Source organism: Python bivittatus, unplaced genomic scaffold (assembly GCF_059951505.1).
Source record: "Python bivittatus isolate LINGU-HERP-01145 unplaced genomic scaffold, Pbiv_v1 ctg000610_np1212, whole genome shotgun sequence".
Lineage (NCBI taxonomy): Eukaryota > Metazoa > Chordata > Lepidosauria > Squamata > Pythonidae > Python > Python bivittatus.
Window position 1 is genome coordinate 28,573,448 of NW_028277088.1, and position 15,591 is coordinate 28,589,038.

The window sequence follows — 15,591 nt, forward strand, 5'->3', positions numbered from 1 at the left end:
GGACACAAGTCCCCCCTCCCCAACTGTTTTAACATTATGCCATTACCAACACAGAGGCAGACTTGTTTCAGAAATACTATGTTTACCTTTTTGTAGATGTAACTGAATAATGAAGTTGGTAACCAGCTTGTATTATACCCAAAAGGATGGACAGAGATCAATTTTATATTTGCTACTGAACTATGAGATCTAAATTAGCAAGGTAATGACAAATATATGTGATAAATAGATTTTAAAAAATAACCACATGAAACACAGAGAAAAGAACTCAAGGATATTTGCAAAATTACTTGAAAATCCTCTTTCTTACCCTGCTGTTGAAAAAGAATCTGTTCTCAGACACAAAGAATATGTATCAACAATTCATTGGCACAGCTCAAATGGAGATCTATCCCTCACATTTCTATTAGAGGGTGTGGAGCCTCTGTAGCAATCCAAGAAGGACAATAGGCATTTAGGAATATCCAGAGCCAACCCAAATAAGTTTTAGCAAGATGGGATGCTTGAGTGAAGTTTCTAGATTCAATACGTTAAGGTGAGTAGATCTAACTCAGATCATAGATTAAATTGTGACTAGTTTGTACCCATGATTTTGTCTTGAGTTCCTTGGCCCACTAATGAATCTCTATCAAAGATCGACATGGTGTCTAATCTACCGACATGGTGTCTAATGCCAAGCAAATAAGTTTATTTGCAAAATGGCTAGCAAACAAGTCGCAGCAGCCTGTGGGAAGATCTTCCTGCTCATCACACCCAAGCAGACTGTGGTTTACCTTGAACAATACTACTGGATGACATTCTATTTATGCAGTAAGACTGGATAAATTTTAATGCTTTGCCATCTTTATCACCACTGTATAGGCCCAAACCAGGGCTTGTACCATGTCCAATCATACTCCTTGTCTTTTGTCTCTCTCACTATCACCCTAGGCATCTCTTCTGCCTCTGCATTCCCTGAAACTACTCAGTCATGCCTCTGTATCTCCCTCAAAGAGAGGTCTTTCAGGGCCAATCACAGACAATGACCTTGTCATCTCTATCCTTTTTGCCAAGTTAGTACAAATCAACAAAAGGAGCCGTGTCACTTCTGTGTTAGGTTGCATTAATTTCTACTCTAAATTATGCATCTGAACATTTACATGCCTACAAAACAATATCAAGAAAACATGGTAATTAAGCAACACATCGGAAAGGTCCCAGTTTGGCAAAGGAGATTTTAGCAGATGAAACTTGTTAAAACCTTTAATCTAAACATGGATCCTGGGTGCCCTCTAGTGTGAATTACTAGAAGTTACACTCAGGTTCCATTTCAATTATTTTCCATTCCTGGACCCTAAAACACATCATGATTATCAGGCAGGTTGTACTCTTGCTGTCACGTTTAAATAAAGTGCTTTACTGTCCTCATAATCCTCCAGATACATGCTGCTTTATTTTATTTTATTTTTATTTGTATTTCAAATTTGTCACTGCCCATCTCACTCCCAGAAAAAGCTTGCTTTATTTTATAGGAGGGAAGTAATGTTTACCCCTTGACTATCTTGTTTTAAACTACAATCAAAAACATAATCAGGCCTTGTAGAGTAAAACTCCCCCAGGATCAGACTGCCGTTTTAAAGGGAATGCTGATTTAATTCTTGCATTTTAATTTTGTTTAAATAGGTGGTTTTATTTGTGATTGTCTTGTTTTTAATTGAAGCTTATTTTGCAATTGGAGAGGTGTGACAGAAAAAGGAAAGTAAATATCGGGAGCCTAGCTAAATTACTTATCACCTCCTTGAATGAACCTCTGGATTTTGGCACATGTTCAGAATTCACTGCAGAGAGGATGGTTGGGGAGTTCATCTGGGCCTCCTGCCTCAGTGTTCTAGTGAAGTTCTTGTTTCCCCATCTCCTCTTCCTTTTATTCTGAGTACTATCCTCAATTTTATAGAATAAATGATCTTTAGCCAGAAAGTGTCTATGGCTAAACCTACCTGCCTAACAACCTGTCATGAAATTATAAAGATGGCATTCACCAATTGTGCAATTGTAGAAGTGGGATTACATGGAAGAAGCTCTTTTTGGGAATCAAAAGCTGAATTCCATCTATTCTGGACTCTCAGAATGAGATTAATTTTTGTGATACTTTAGTGGGCACTGTTTTGCCATAGTAAAATCTAGGGAATTCACACAGACATACACATCCCTTCTTTATTCCAGCGGAAGCAGCAAAAAGGTTTTCCAGATGGAGATGGGGAGGAAAAGAAAAGGAAGAGGACCATACTTCATGGAGATAATGGGAAGAGAAAATGTAACTAGATAGGGAAGGGGGGAAAAACAGAAGGGCTATTTATGTATTACAGAGTGAGTTAATTTCAAGGCCAAACTAGAGCTTGTTTTCAAACTAATCTTCACAGATATACAGGTAGTCCTCACTTAACAATCCTAATTGGGACTGGAATTTTCGTTGGTAAGCGATGCAGTCATTAAGCAAAACATCACACAACTGCACCACTTAGCAAGGGCAATTTCAGTAGTCCCAGTTGCAGTCATTAGGCCAAGACCGCACAGGTTGTTAGGTGAGGACCTCATGCCTCTCTCGCCCTGCTGCACTTGCATCCTGTTTAACTCCCCCCACCCGCCTACCTTACTCCCATCTCTGCCCTTTTGGCTGCTCTGCACTCCACCACCCCTGCTGCCCTCTGCCCTGTGCCACCGCCCCTGCCGCCTCGGCTGCCCTGCACCCCCAGCGCCCCTGCCAACCTTTGGGGTCTTCTTCTTGCTGTTGATGGGGCACGCCCAGCCTGGCCCTTCACAAGGCATCTGCTGGCCATGCGAGGCCTTCTGAGGCCTCACGTGGCTTCAAGTAGGCTGTACCTGGCCTCGGGAAGGCCTTGTGCAGCCAGCAGCTGCCTCACAAAGGGCCAGGTTGGGTGCACCACATCAGCAGCAGGAGCAAGAAGATAGCGAAGGTCAGCTAGGGTTGGCAGGAACAGCAGAGTGCAGGGCAGCAGGGATGCAGGGTGGAGCACAGATTTTGAGGACTAGGTATAAGCACCATTCATTCAGCACCGTCATAACTTCAAACAGTCGCTGAACAAATGGTAATTAAGTGAGGACTACCTGTACACACTTTTCAAGCAGTGCTGTTTGCAGTCATTTAAAACTTCTGTTCATTCGTTTGATCTCAACCTTCTTTTCTCATCAGCAAACATAAAAGGATCTTCTCAGTTCATAGGCAATTACAGTATTTATGGGGGAAAAAAATCCTCAGCTTCAAAATGTAGTCAGCCAGTTGGGCTACATTCAGGAGCCTCTCCTGGCAGGAGGCAGCACCTGGCTGACCTTGTCTGAGCTCTGAAGTTAATCAGGGTTTGGTCCAGGGTGTACTCGGTTGAGAGATCTCCAGGGATTACAAGGATTACAAGTGCTGTAGGCTAGAGTGGGAACTAAAAAACAAAGTCCTAAAAGAAGGCGGTGGCAAACTATTTCCATATTGCTACCTAGAAAACTACAAAGATGCCTCCATGAAATCAGCAGGAATTGAGCTTGGTTTGAAGAAGGCCTTCTTTACCTACTGCAATGAGCCTTATAGACTGCCCTGCCCTGCCAGCACTACTGCTCACCATCACAAGACTGCGCAGACTTTCTTGCAAAACAATGAACAAATTTTCTGACATTCTAAGGATAACAAGCCTACAGTATTTCAGCCTAGGTTTTTCTGGACTTTGAGCGGCATGTTCCTCCTGCTGTTGAAGCTGCTGATAATGAAACGAGGCAAACCAATTTTCAGTTATAGTATAAAAATAGCACCTCTGATTTTGCTTTATCCCACTGGATTTTTGAACTGTTCAATAAAAACCACATGCTTGTGTAGACATTCCTTACTATTTTCTTCTTTTTGTGGGAAACAGTTATATCAGGTTGTTTTTGAGACACATAGAAGCTATCTAAGACCAAAACATAAATAACCCTACACACGCCAAGGTATGAAACTAAAGGAAGGGCAGCCATTGAGAACTCCTGTGACCCCAGTAGACATCATTCTTCTCTCCCATGATTCCTTAGAGCAGCCTTTCCCACCTATGTTCTCCTGCTGTCTGGTCTATAACCTCCCATCATCTCTCCTGACCAATGGCAATTCATACTGGGAATCCAACACATTGGGAGGGAGAGAGTACTTGGTCAGCCTTTGACTGGGTTCACACATTGTGCTACATAGTTTGCTTTAAGCATGGTTTGATGAATAAAACACAGTGGCTGGATTCACACGTTATGCCAAGGTGGAACTGAATCTTGTGAAATCATTAAATCTCATAAGATCTTGCAAAGACCTCTTGTTAGATGTTATGCGACTTTGGCCACTTTTCCATTATAAACAGTCCTTCCCTGAAGACCACTAGCTCAACAATATCCTGACCACAGGACATTAGCTTCTATGGTTTGTTAACACTCAATCCAATCCATTTTTCCTTTTTTACCCACCCACGCACTACTTCAGTGAAGAAACTGAAGCAGAGAACAGGTTGGATATTTCAGCAAGTCAGTGATTTAAACCCTAACTCCAGATCAACCATAAAGTATTTACAGTAAAGAAAGATAAAGGTTTTGGAATGCTCTTCATTCTCTAGACCTGAATATTATTAACAATTTTGGGGGAGATCTCAAAGATGCCTAAAAATATTTTTAAGCTAGAAGAGTTTGGCAAACAAGAGTGGGAAAAAGCAAGAACAGAACCTCTCAGATGTCTATACAAAATGTTTCGATATTGTTATTTCTCCCAAAGGAGGTGTTACCAAGTACTGACCAAAAACGTGTTCCAACATCTACACCGTCCATATTCATTGTTTTCTTATTCTGAATTTGTACACAACTGCATATAATTAGTAAGTGTGCATTCACATTTTCAGAAAGATGGTATGTTAACTTTGTACTATATAGAGGTTGCATCAGTTTCTGTTTACAGGTAGTCCTCATTAAGCGACTGCTTAATTTGGCGACCCTTCGCAGTTACAGTGGTGATGAAAAAGTAACTTTACAGCCAATCCTCACATTTACAACCTTCACAGGTCTATAAAGCAAAGGAAAGCTGAAATAAAATCATAAGCTCAGTCATGGTTTCACTTAGCAGCTGCTTCGCTTAATGACTGAGTTGCCAGTCCCAATTATGGTTGCTAAATGAGGACTACTTGTACTTAGGAATTCAGGAAAACACGTAATTTGACCAGGGGTGCATAAACTTTTGTATGCAACTGTAACTCTATATACTCCTGATACTTACAGTATGCATAGCAGCATTTTTCCTTGAGCAGGCTGAGCTTTTTTAAACCATATGATAGCACAGCAGGAGGCTGGCTTGGCTGTTAAGCACCTCCCCAGCTTATTAAACAGACCTTTGTTTTCAATTTGTGATGTTTCATTTAACATTGGGCATGATTCATTTTCTCTCGTCTGTTGTCATATTTCTGGAGGATGTCAGCCTGCCACCACTCAAAGAAGCCCAGCTTGCGAATTATGGTTGCAATTGACCTAATCTGGTGGCTACCCTAGGGAGATTTGCTACCTGCAAAATAAGTAATAATGATGAACCTAACAGGCAACTTATGACTGTCAAGATAACAGTAGCTCAGCCAATGGTGAAATAATGTGCAGGAGAAAAGGAAGAAAAAAATAATTTTCAAGGTGCTGTGCTAAAATTGAAAAATGACATTACTCTAAAATCCTATATCTTTTAATTTAATCTATGCTGCTGTGTCTCTTGTCACTTAGTATTTGAATATGTTGCCATTTTAATCTGATATTCTAATTTTATGATTTCCCATCCTGTTTTGTACTCCCATTCAGATTATTGTTGTAATTACCAGCAGGTGAGAAAAGTTAGAAGTTAGCAATTTCTAAGTTTGCAAAAAGAAGTAAAAAGTACCGGATACTACTATCTGCAGATGTAATTCAACATTTTCTCTTCAATATCCACTAAGTCACCCTTCCCAGCCTAGTACCCTGCAGATAGACATGACCAAAGAAAATTCTGGGCATTGCAGATCAAACATACTTTGGAGGAAGCTGCACTACAGTAATAGCATTTTCCAGGAACCAGTTGAGGAGTGTCTGGTTCCTTGCAAGGTTCCACCCAATAGAGTATGTATTTTCCTAATCAAAACTATCAAAGATCTGAAACATACCAGTTAGAATGTCGGGGTGTCATCTATTTAATTGGGACTACGCTGTGCATAAGTGATGCCTACTGAAGTGGCAAAGTCTGAAGTGGTTACAAAATGGACAAATCCCTTTTCACCACTTCATTTATTATGCAATTTATTCAATGATATGTAGAGAAACCACAGAATTGAAAAAGAAAAGCTCCTGCCCTTTCCCATGGAGCAAACAATTCATGCTCTTTAGACACTAGCCACTTACTAGTGATGCTATTGAAAGAGAATAAAATGGTCTGAAAGAAACAATGGACACAGAGGGGATGGAATGAAGTCTCTAACAAAATAAGCAGCAGGAGCAATACAGATGCTGCAAGAATCTGGTTGTATCAACAATATTGCTCTAGTGCAATAGATGTATGCCAGTTTTAACAAAGTTAACCGTAGATAACAGTCCCTGGTAGGCCACGGACTGCCTCTGGTGCACAAAATCATCTCATTGAAAACATTAGCACTTTTGTCTAAAAAGTGTTGCAACTACGTCTGCATCTTTAAAATTCTGTTTGTAGCTACAAAGTGACTTGGTGTGATTCAGGGGATCAGAGCCATCCTGTTATCCTCTGAAGCTGCTGCTTAATGAAACAACAGACTGAATCCTGTACAGTTGCTGTCATTATAATTAGAAGCAGGATTCACAATATTTCATCTCTCCTTCTCCAGCTGGCTGCCCCCAGACATGTTGGGTGACAACTTTTAGAGTTTTTATCCAAGTCAATAGTGATGCTGATTAGGAATTATAGTTTCCATGTATCTGAAGGGATCCGAAAGGGAAAGGATGTCCTACCATTTGAGGGTACTTTTCCTTCAATATACTAGATCAACTTTTCACAGCCTTCTTTTCAGACTTATGAAAGTACAATCGTCATCATTCCCTGCCAGATGTATGCCAATTTGGGTAGTGTCCAACAGAATTATTTATAACACTTCTTACTTGCATTTTATTACAACCATAACTGTAGGCATACAGGACACTGGAAGGAGTCTGTCTTAGGCAAAGGTACCCAAGTTGGCTACTCTTGACTATTTTTCTGAGAAATCATCTTCACCTTTGCTAGTAATTGTCTCTATGCTTGCTCTTACAAAGCATGTAACGGATGGATAACATCTCCACTTAAAGCTGGAGACAGATCCAGGTAAGTGGTGGATAAATGGGCAATGGGTTTTTTTGCATTTGTTTTCTCTTAGTAGCGTCCATCCTTAATTTGACATTTAAGGGATTTATGGGGTTTAGAACGATTGTGTTAGCTTGTTTTGTCATCTTATAGGTGACTGAGAAAAATACTGCCATTCACTGGCGGAAAAAAAAAAAGAGCCCTCTTAATAATGCACGACGAAAAAGGATCAGGACAACTAATGGCAATGCTGAAAAATTTAGAGCAGTGACAGAGAGAACATTCCTCCAGTTATTTGACCTCTGCTTTGGCACTGGCTCCACCAACACATAAAGTTTTTGGGAAAGGAATTACAAACTCTGCTACTATCTTTAGACTATAATCCTCTCTATAAATCGATGAAGCTGTTCTCCCGATATTTGAATGTCCTTGCAGACTAAGGCTAAACAGTGTTCCCATTTGATAAATTGCATGCAAAAATGTGCTTTGTGCACACAAAATAGCAGTTCTATCGGTGGATCCTTACATTAGATTCTACTGTGCTCCAAATAAAGAACCCATCCAAAACTCCTTCTACATTAGAATATGCAAAATGTCATATCACGTAGCCTAGTGGGAAACTCGTGTGGATCAGAGACCTACAAAAGGCAATTGCTTTTGGAGTCATATAAAAACTAACATCCTTAGGTGTCAGGAATCTGGCAGGCAGGTCTAGTTGGCCAAAGACCCTAGCCTGCAGAAAAGTAGGATGCCTTAAGTAGCTCCTTTCATGATTCCTGGGTGCAAGAGGGAATAAAAATGCTATTAAAAAGACTCAAGGATGGTCTTTCCAAACTAAGACTGGGCAAATGCTCAATTCTTCCAATTTGATCACTGATGGTCTCGGTTAAAATGGTGGCAGAAATAGCAAAGGAAATCTGTATAAGATAATGTTACCAGAAGCATAAAGTCTTCCTGAGCCATTCCTTTGGTTAGTCAGAGCAACAGGCACCAGTTTTAGGAAAAGTTGAAGGCAGAGCTTTTTCAAAGGGCTTTTGGGACCTGCTGTCAAGTACAGTGGTACCTCGGTTCACGAACGCTTCTGTTCACGAACAATTCGGTTCATGAACAGCTCCGTTCGCAAAATTTTGCCTCCGTTCGCAAATGCCGGATCCGCGGCCATTTTCCCTCCTGTGACACGTGGTCGCGGGTTCCTCTAGGGAGGGGGACTCTCCCTCCAAGCAATATCCACCTCCCCACCCGCCTTCCTGTCCTCCACGCCAGAAGTTGCATCGAGCAAGGTTAGGTTTCTCTCTCTTCATGCTGTACTTTGTGTCATATTTTTGTGGTTTTTTAAAAAAAAACATATGGTTCAGAACGGATTAACCGTAATTACACTGAACCTTATGGGGAAATTTGATTCGGGATGCGATCAAGAATCGGTTGGCGACCAAATTCGGAGGGGTCAGAACGGATTAACCGTATTTACATTGAACCTTATGGGAAAATTTGATTCGGTTCACGACCAATTCAGTTCCCGACCAGAGTCGCAGAACGAATTAAGTTAGTGAACTGAGGTACCACTGTATTGCTTTGTGGGGGGGGGGGCGTAATTGTATTTATGTGCTGTTATTTTGTTTGCATATTTTTATAAGTTGCTGAGAGTCTTTGTGATTTATATAAATTTGATCAATACATTTTTTCAGTAACCCATTGGTTTTTCTTTGAATTAAAGAATAGGTCTGGAAACCCTTTTTCAGATCTATCAGCCTTTTGGTAATTCTGTTGATCAGGCCAGGAGGAAAGCCATTAACTCAGCATGGCCCCCTGCCTCAATCATTATTGCCCCATTCTCCCTCCCATTTGTTAGTCTTGACCCCCTATTTTGTTCCCCCTTTTTTCATATAGGCTACCTGCCCTATCCTTATCTATAAAATCTCTTTTAGTTTTTATATCCATAGCTTACCTCACTCAGGAAAACTGCTGAGAGGAACATCCATCTGTGAGGCTTTCCCCCCCACTTGCCAGCCTTTTGCTTATCCCAAAGAAAACCTTTTTTGAGCCATATGAGGCCAGACCCCCTCATGGACTGGACCTGAGCCAGCCAATGGGATTTCCAAGTTACTAGAGGCTTGTCAGGTCCCCCACTTTGTTGGACTTGAATTACAGCCCCTAGGAAGTTGAGGAGGAGGAGCTAAACTTACCTCTCCGGCACAGTGCTTGAATTTGGAAGTTCAGTCTTCCAGAGGCCTGAGGCAACCCTGGTGAGCTGGGTTGCCCAGTCTAGAAGAGCCAGCTGGTTACATGTGATCAGCTGAGTCCAGAAGCAGATAATGGAAAATGTCTACCCTTTGGAACTGGTCTGAGTCCCCAGATTCACAGGAGAACTGTAGCTTTAGAAAGAACACTGAGCAGGCCCAGCCAAAGATCACCAGCAGACAACTATTGAAAGGGACCTCCTATCTTCCTTCCCCTTCAACTGCTGGAGGTTCCATCTAATATCAGTTTGAGGACAGAACCATGTGCAGCCCTATGCTGCCAAGGAAAGGTGATTCTTTTTTCCTTTTTTTTCTCTGCCTCTCTCCCTCTTCAATCCAAATTCCTTCTATTTTATTCCATTCCTGAGCAAATGGGAAAAAAGGTGCACAGGATGTATGTGTGCGTTTGGTACATCTTGTAAATTTCTCTCACATTTTGCTGTAGCAGGAAGCCTCAAAATGTTGGCTTTCTTTGTGGTGGCAAGAGGCTTTTCTTTTCTTTATGTCTTCTCCTTTTATAACTAAACACTGTGTAAGGTTAATCACTTCTTGAACTCCCTACTTCCTCTGAAGTTTTTGAACTCCTCTTCACCTTTCTCTCATTGAACTGAATGTATTACTCTCTGAACCCCTTGCCTTTCTCTGAATTGAACAGTAGTTACATTCCCATAACTTTTAACTCCTCATTTGAGTGCTTTGTTTGCAATTAGATTCAACTACAGTATACTCTTGTCAGCTGCTCATTATTTGGTTTTTTGGTATATCAGTCATCTCGAATGTTATTTAATAAGTTGTATTCATTGATTATTAAATATACTTTCATTTCTAAACTTCAAGAAAGCATAAGTATGTTTGATAAACTAAGTATCACAAGAGAATTGGTGCTGTGGAAGGCTCTAGGTCACAATAGATGCAATATTGTCCATATATCTATATTAACTTAGCTAGTAAATGTATTACAAGAATGACAAGTTTCAATCAAATCAGTCAGCTGGAATCCAAACTGGAGGTGGGATTACTAAAAAAATTGAGATATGTACCAGACACTATATTAACTGAAAGTAAGGAAGACTTAATAGAACTCATCAGGAAAGTAAAAAATGGAAAGTTAAACATGTAGGTTAATGTTAAATATTAGGAAGAATAATATATACAGGAATTAGGATTATAGATTTGGAAATTGTAACTAACAGTACCAAGGGCACTGAATCAATTTCCTGGGAAAAACAAAGACTTACTGCTGCCTTGAGGTAACTATTAGCAAACTGAAACTCATATACTATGGGCAAATGATATATGTGGATGAAGATGAGAAAAAAAAATGTTTGGCAAGGTTGAGGAAAGACCACTGATAAATTAGTTGGATGAAATCAGCAATATCCCTGAACATGCACAGAAGAGCTGTGGATTGTCATGGGGACAGGTAGAAGCAGAAGGCAATTTGTCCATTCACTTTTGAGGAGTCAGGTCTGACTCAATAGCTCTGTCGGGTTGTAATATCACATCATTTGTTCAAATATGTAATGTAGTATCACATTATTTGGAAAAAGTTCGAATACATTCATTCATTCTGTATATTTTATACTGTTTATACTTTTTCTTCCCTAGTATCAAATAGAAATGATTACTTAATAGTAAAGAATTATTGAACAAGGGGAAACTATTGTTATGAGCACAGAGTTGTGGCAAAACATTAAAGAACAGGCAGCACATGCAGAATGAATAGAGCCCAGTATCTCTTTCAGTGAAGACAAAGTCAACTGCTGTTCAGCAAGTTTAAAGTAGGTCCACACACATCCATTAAGACATAATCTGGTTGACATTGTTTGGATTAGTCCAATCTGGGAATTTAACCACTGGAGTTAGATTTTTTAATCTCTTAATGTTATCATGTATGTCAAACAAAATCACTATGGCTTTTCCAGCAAACCAAATCAATTTTATACATTTAAAAGAAGTAAAGGGTTATAGGATCACATTTCCAGTACAAATTAAGTTTCTTTCCTTGCAGTTCAGTCCCAACTATGTTGAATTCAGAACTCTGAGCAATTTCCAGTGGGATTTATTTTTACGTTAAGCAAATATCCTAATCAAAGTCAGGCATACCTAGAAGGCCACGTTTTTTGATGTTTACATATACTTAACGGCATAGAATTAAGTTGTAGGTATGCTTGGATTTGCAGTGTTAAAACTCCAGTCCCAAGAGCCCAAGTGAATGAAACATGGGAAATATGTCCACCTTTTAAAATTTCTTTTAAAAATAGTGGCGTGGGAGAAATCTACAAATTGTATGAGGAGCTCTGCAGTGTGTATATATGTTGAAGGGTATTTTTTCGCCTGAACTGTTTCTCAAAACTAAAAATGCACACAGCTGCTATTCACCCACTGAAGGAAAACAGTGCATCTCAAAGTGCAAGGATAAGAAAAACTGCACAAACATGATACACGATTAATGCTATAGTAGAATACTGAGAATGCATTTTTCCCGCTGTATTTGCACATTACTTTTCCACCACAAAAATTTCAAGCTAGTTTAAAAGCATTTCTTTCTTTGTATATGATCAATCTTTTTATACAGGTAAGTCCCCAGTTTAAGAATGAGTTCTGTTCCCAAGGTCTGTCCTTAAGTTGAATTTGTATGTAAGCCGGAACAGTATTATTGTATAATACTGTATAAGTAATATTGCGTAATTAACTCAAACCATTTAACTTGAATCATTGTGTATTTAACTTGAATTTTGCTACAATAGGCTCCTTTCTTAACTATGGATCATCCTTAAACCAGGCATTCTTAACCCAGGGACTACCTGTACCTACTGGATTTTTATTTGTTTTTACATTTAGGTATAAAACATGACTTGTGCCTGACACATCATCTCTAGCAGCTTGCTCTTTAAACTGTGAACTTGCTGCTGCAAATATTTGTATTTGCCTTTATCTAGCAAACTGGGCATTTTAGTGCAAGAAAGTACCTTGAGTATGCAGTTAATGAACACTGCCCGTGTTATCGCAACAATTTACAGAAGGGCGTACAGAGTTCATAAGGATATTAAATATAGTCTTCAGTTGTAACTCTATTCTAGTTAACAGTAAAAAAAATCTACTAGTGTTGCCTTTGCCTTTGTCCATGTTCAGTAATTTAGGCCCAGATTTCTAGACATCTCACTCCTCATCTACATATTTTTCCAATTTCAAGGAGGGGTTGAGTACAGCTGCACAGCAGAAACAAAAGAAGACCATCAGGAGTAACAAATGTATCATCAAATAAGCTTTTGTGGACTAAAGTTTAATTCAGTGTTAGGTAAGGCAATGGATACCAATGTACTCCCAGACACCTCCTTTTGTGTCCACCTGTTTCTCACCTGATTTTTTTAAAAAAATAAATAAATTAAGAAACAACAACAGGAATATGGAATGCTGTAAAGAGGAATACCAGCCTCTGGTTTGTTTGTTTGTTCATTCATCTGATTTATATAGCCACCCATCTCACTTTTATGTGACTCTAGGCAGCCTACAAAATTATTATGAAATAAGTAACATACATTTGGAGAAATACCAACTTCACCAAGGTCCCACTGGAATAGTAGACAACCTTTTTTTGGGGGGGTAGTACTTCATCCTCTGTACGGACAACACCCATCACAGTGGCCATCTTATGAACAGAGAAATCTTCCATGGCAGCCATTTTGTAGTATAACTACCATATATTTTCAGGATGCGAACTATGCCTCCCACCCCAAAAGGCTGTCAGCTTCATAGTTGCACTTGCTGACTCAGATTACTCAAAGGTGTACTTTGCCAGGAAAGGGGAGGGCCCAAAAAATGGCAATCCATCTTCTAACTTCCCCTTCATTAATTTCACCTAGAGATTTTTTCCCCCTTTTCTGGATGGATGACCCAGAAGTCAGGATATTTATGCTGTGTTTCCCCAGGATGGCTGACTCAGAGCAGTTGCAGAATTATATCATTGCCCAGGGTCAAGTTCACCAAAGGTTTCCAGCTCTGTCTTACAAATGTGCTATCTTTCATCATCCATCCACAGGGATCAGCACTGATAAGGCCTGTACTCTTATCATCCTATCGACAGAATACTTGCAACTTCTTTCAACTTTATTCCTATTGCAGCACTGGCACTGAATCTGAACAGAAAGGTCACATTTTCAAGTGTGGGGAGAATAAGAGAAGGAGGATGCCATGTAAACCTTTCTCTGTAATAACCCTATTTCTTCAGCACTGGCCACTTTCTTTCCTGCCTAAGGCTAAAATGATACAGTATTGGGATTTTAAGGATGAGAGCCTGTCAAGACAAGCTGAGAGAGAAGTTTTCCGGAAAATGTGGAGGCTTCATTCTATTATCAGATACCAATCAGCTCATAAGCAAGAAACAAATGCAATCTTATAGCCATTCCACCTTGCCAGCACCAACTGATCTTATGAAACGTAATGCTTCCTGTCATCCTGGAAGCCATACAAAACCATCATGACATAGCCATTGAAGTCCTTTCACCCCTGAATTTGAACTAAGCTAACCAAGTTGGTAACCATCATGCCATCTTTCATCAGTGCATATATACATACATACTCATCATACGTTTCTGCTTCAGGGTGACCAACATTATCCAGTGGTTAGAAAAAGAGTGAGAAGTAGGAAGCAAAAGAGATTAAGGCAGGATATAAGAAAAAAGAAAAGCAAGACTAACTAGTTTACACCAAACCATTCACTAGGTGTTTCCATACCTTTCTATTCTTGCAAAGCAACCTTGTTTCCCTCACATCCAGACACTGACTTTTGTTCTTTGAACTTCTTAATTCTCTTCTTTTCAGGTTCTCAGCAACTATATCCAACCACATCTTTCTTGCTTTTCCCTTCCTCTCTACCCATTTACTTTTTCTTCATGTATTTGTTTTGTAATTCAGCATTCATCCTTTCTATATAACCAAACCACTTTAATGTACTTCTTTCATATAGTCACACAGTAAATAATTCAGTCATTAACTCCCTGAATAAATTCTTCCTCTAACCCCTTCTGAATATCTCACCATCTTAACTGGATAAAGCCAGATTCCAGTATGACAGGAGAAAAACGTTTCCATTAATATCTATATAACTTTTTCCTCCTATTAATGTCTTATTTTATATGCATGTCTTTTTCCCTTATCTACTTTCGCACCACAACCTTTTTGCTAAGTTAAAAGACAAAAAATGTTGAGATATATTCTATGGAATCCTTGATCATTCCAGAATTTCTGGATGCACAAAACTTAAACAGAATGGTTGTTTAGATAGATATATAGAATCACACAGAACTTACACAGATTGAAATCGTTACTCTCTTGAGAGGAAATCCCACTGACCTAGCAGGTGTCACTTCTGAAAAAGCTATCTAGTTTCCTGCATACTAAAAAACACCATTAGTGCTTTTTTAAGAGAAGCATGTTACTTTTCAGCTCAAGACTAAAACAAATATATAAAAATCCAGTAAGTACAAAAATCACTACATGAAACACACTTAAAAAAAAACCAGATAGCCACTGGAATGCCTTGTTTTTCTTCCTAATGGCTGGAAATATAAATAACATTTCCACCCTGTTGTTGGTATATACAGTGGTACCTCGGTTCACGAACTTAATTCGTTCCGCGACTCTGGTCGCGACCCAAATTGGTCGCGACCCGAATCAAATTTTCCCATAAGGTTCAATGTAAATACGGTTAATCCGTTCTGACCCCTACGAATTTGGTCGCCAACCGATTTTGGTTGCGACCCAAATCAAATTTTCCCATAAGGTTCAATGTAATTATGGTTAATCCGTTCTGACCCCTACGAATTTGGTCGCCAACCGATTTTGGTCACGACCCGAATCAAATTTTCCCATAAGGTTCAATGTAATTACGGTTAATCCGTTCTGAACCCTATGTTTTTGTTTTTTTTAAACCACAAAAATATGACACAAAGTACAGTACGAAGAGAGAGAACGCTAAGAGAGGCGACTTCTGGCGTGGAGGACAGGAAGGCGGGTGGGGAGGCGGTTATTGCTTGGAGGGAGAGT

General features: G+C 39.6%; 1 long non-coding RNA gene across 1 annotated transcript in view; it reads right to left on the reverse strand.

Annotated features, from left to right (window-relative positions):
• Positions 1-15,591, reverse strand: part of LOC112540894 (uncharacterized) — a 56,130-nt gene that overhangs the window by 39,329 nt on the left and 1,210 nt on the right. The window lies entirely within an intron of this gene.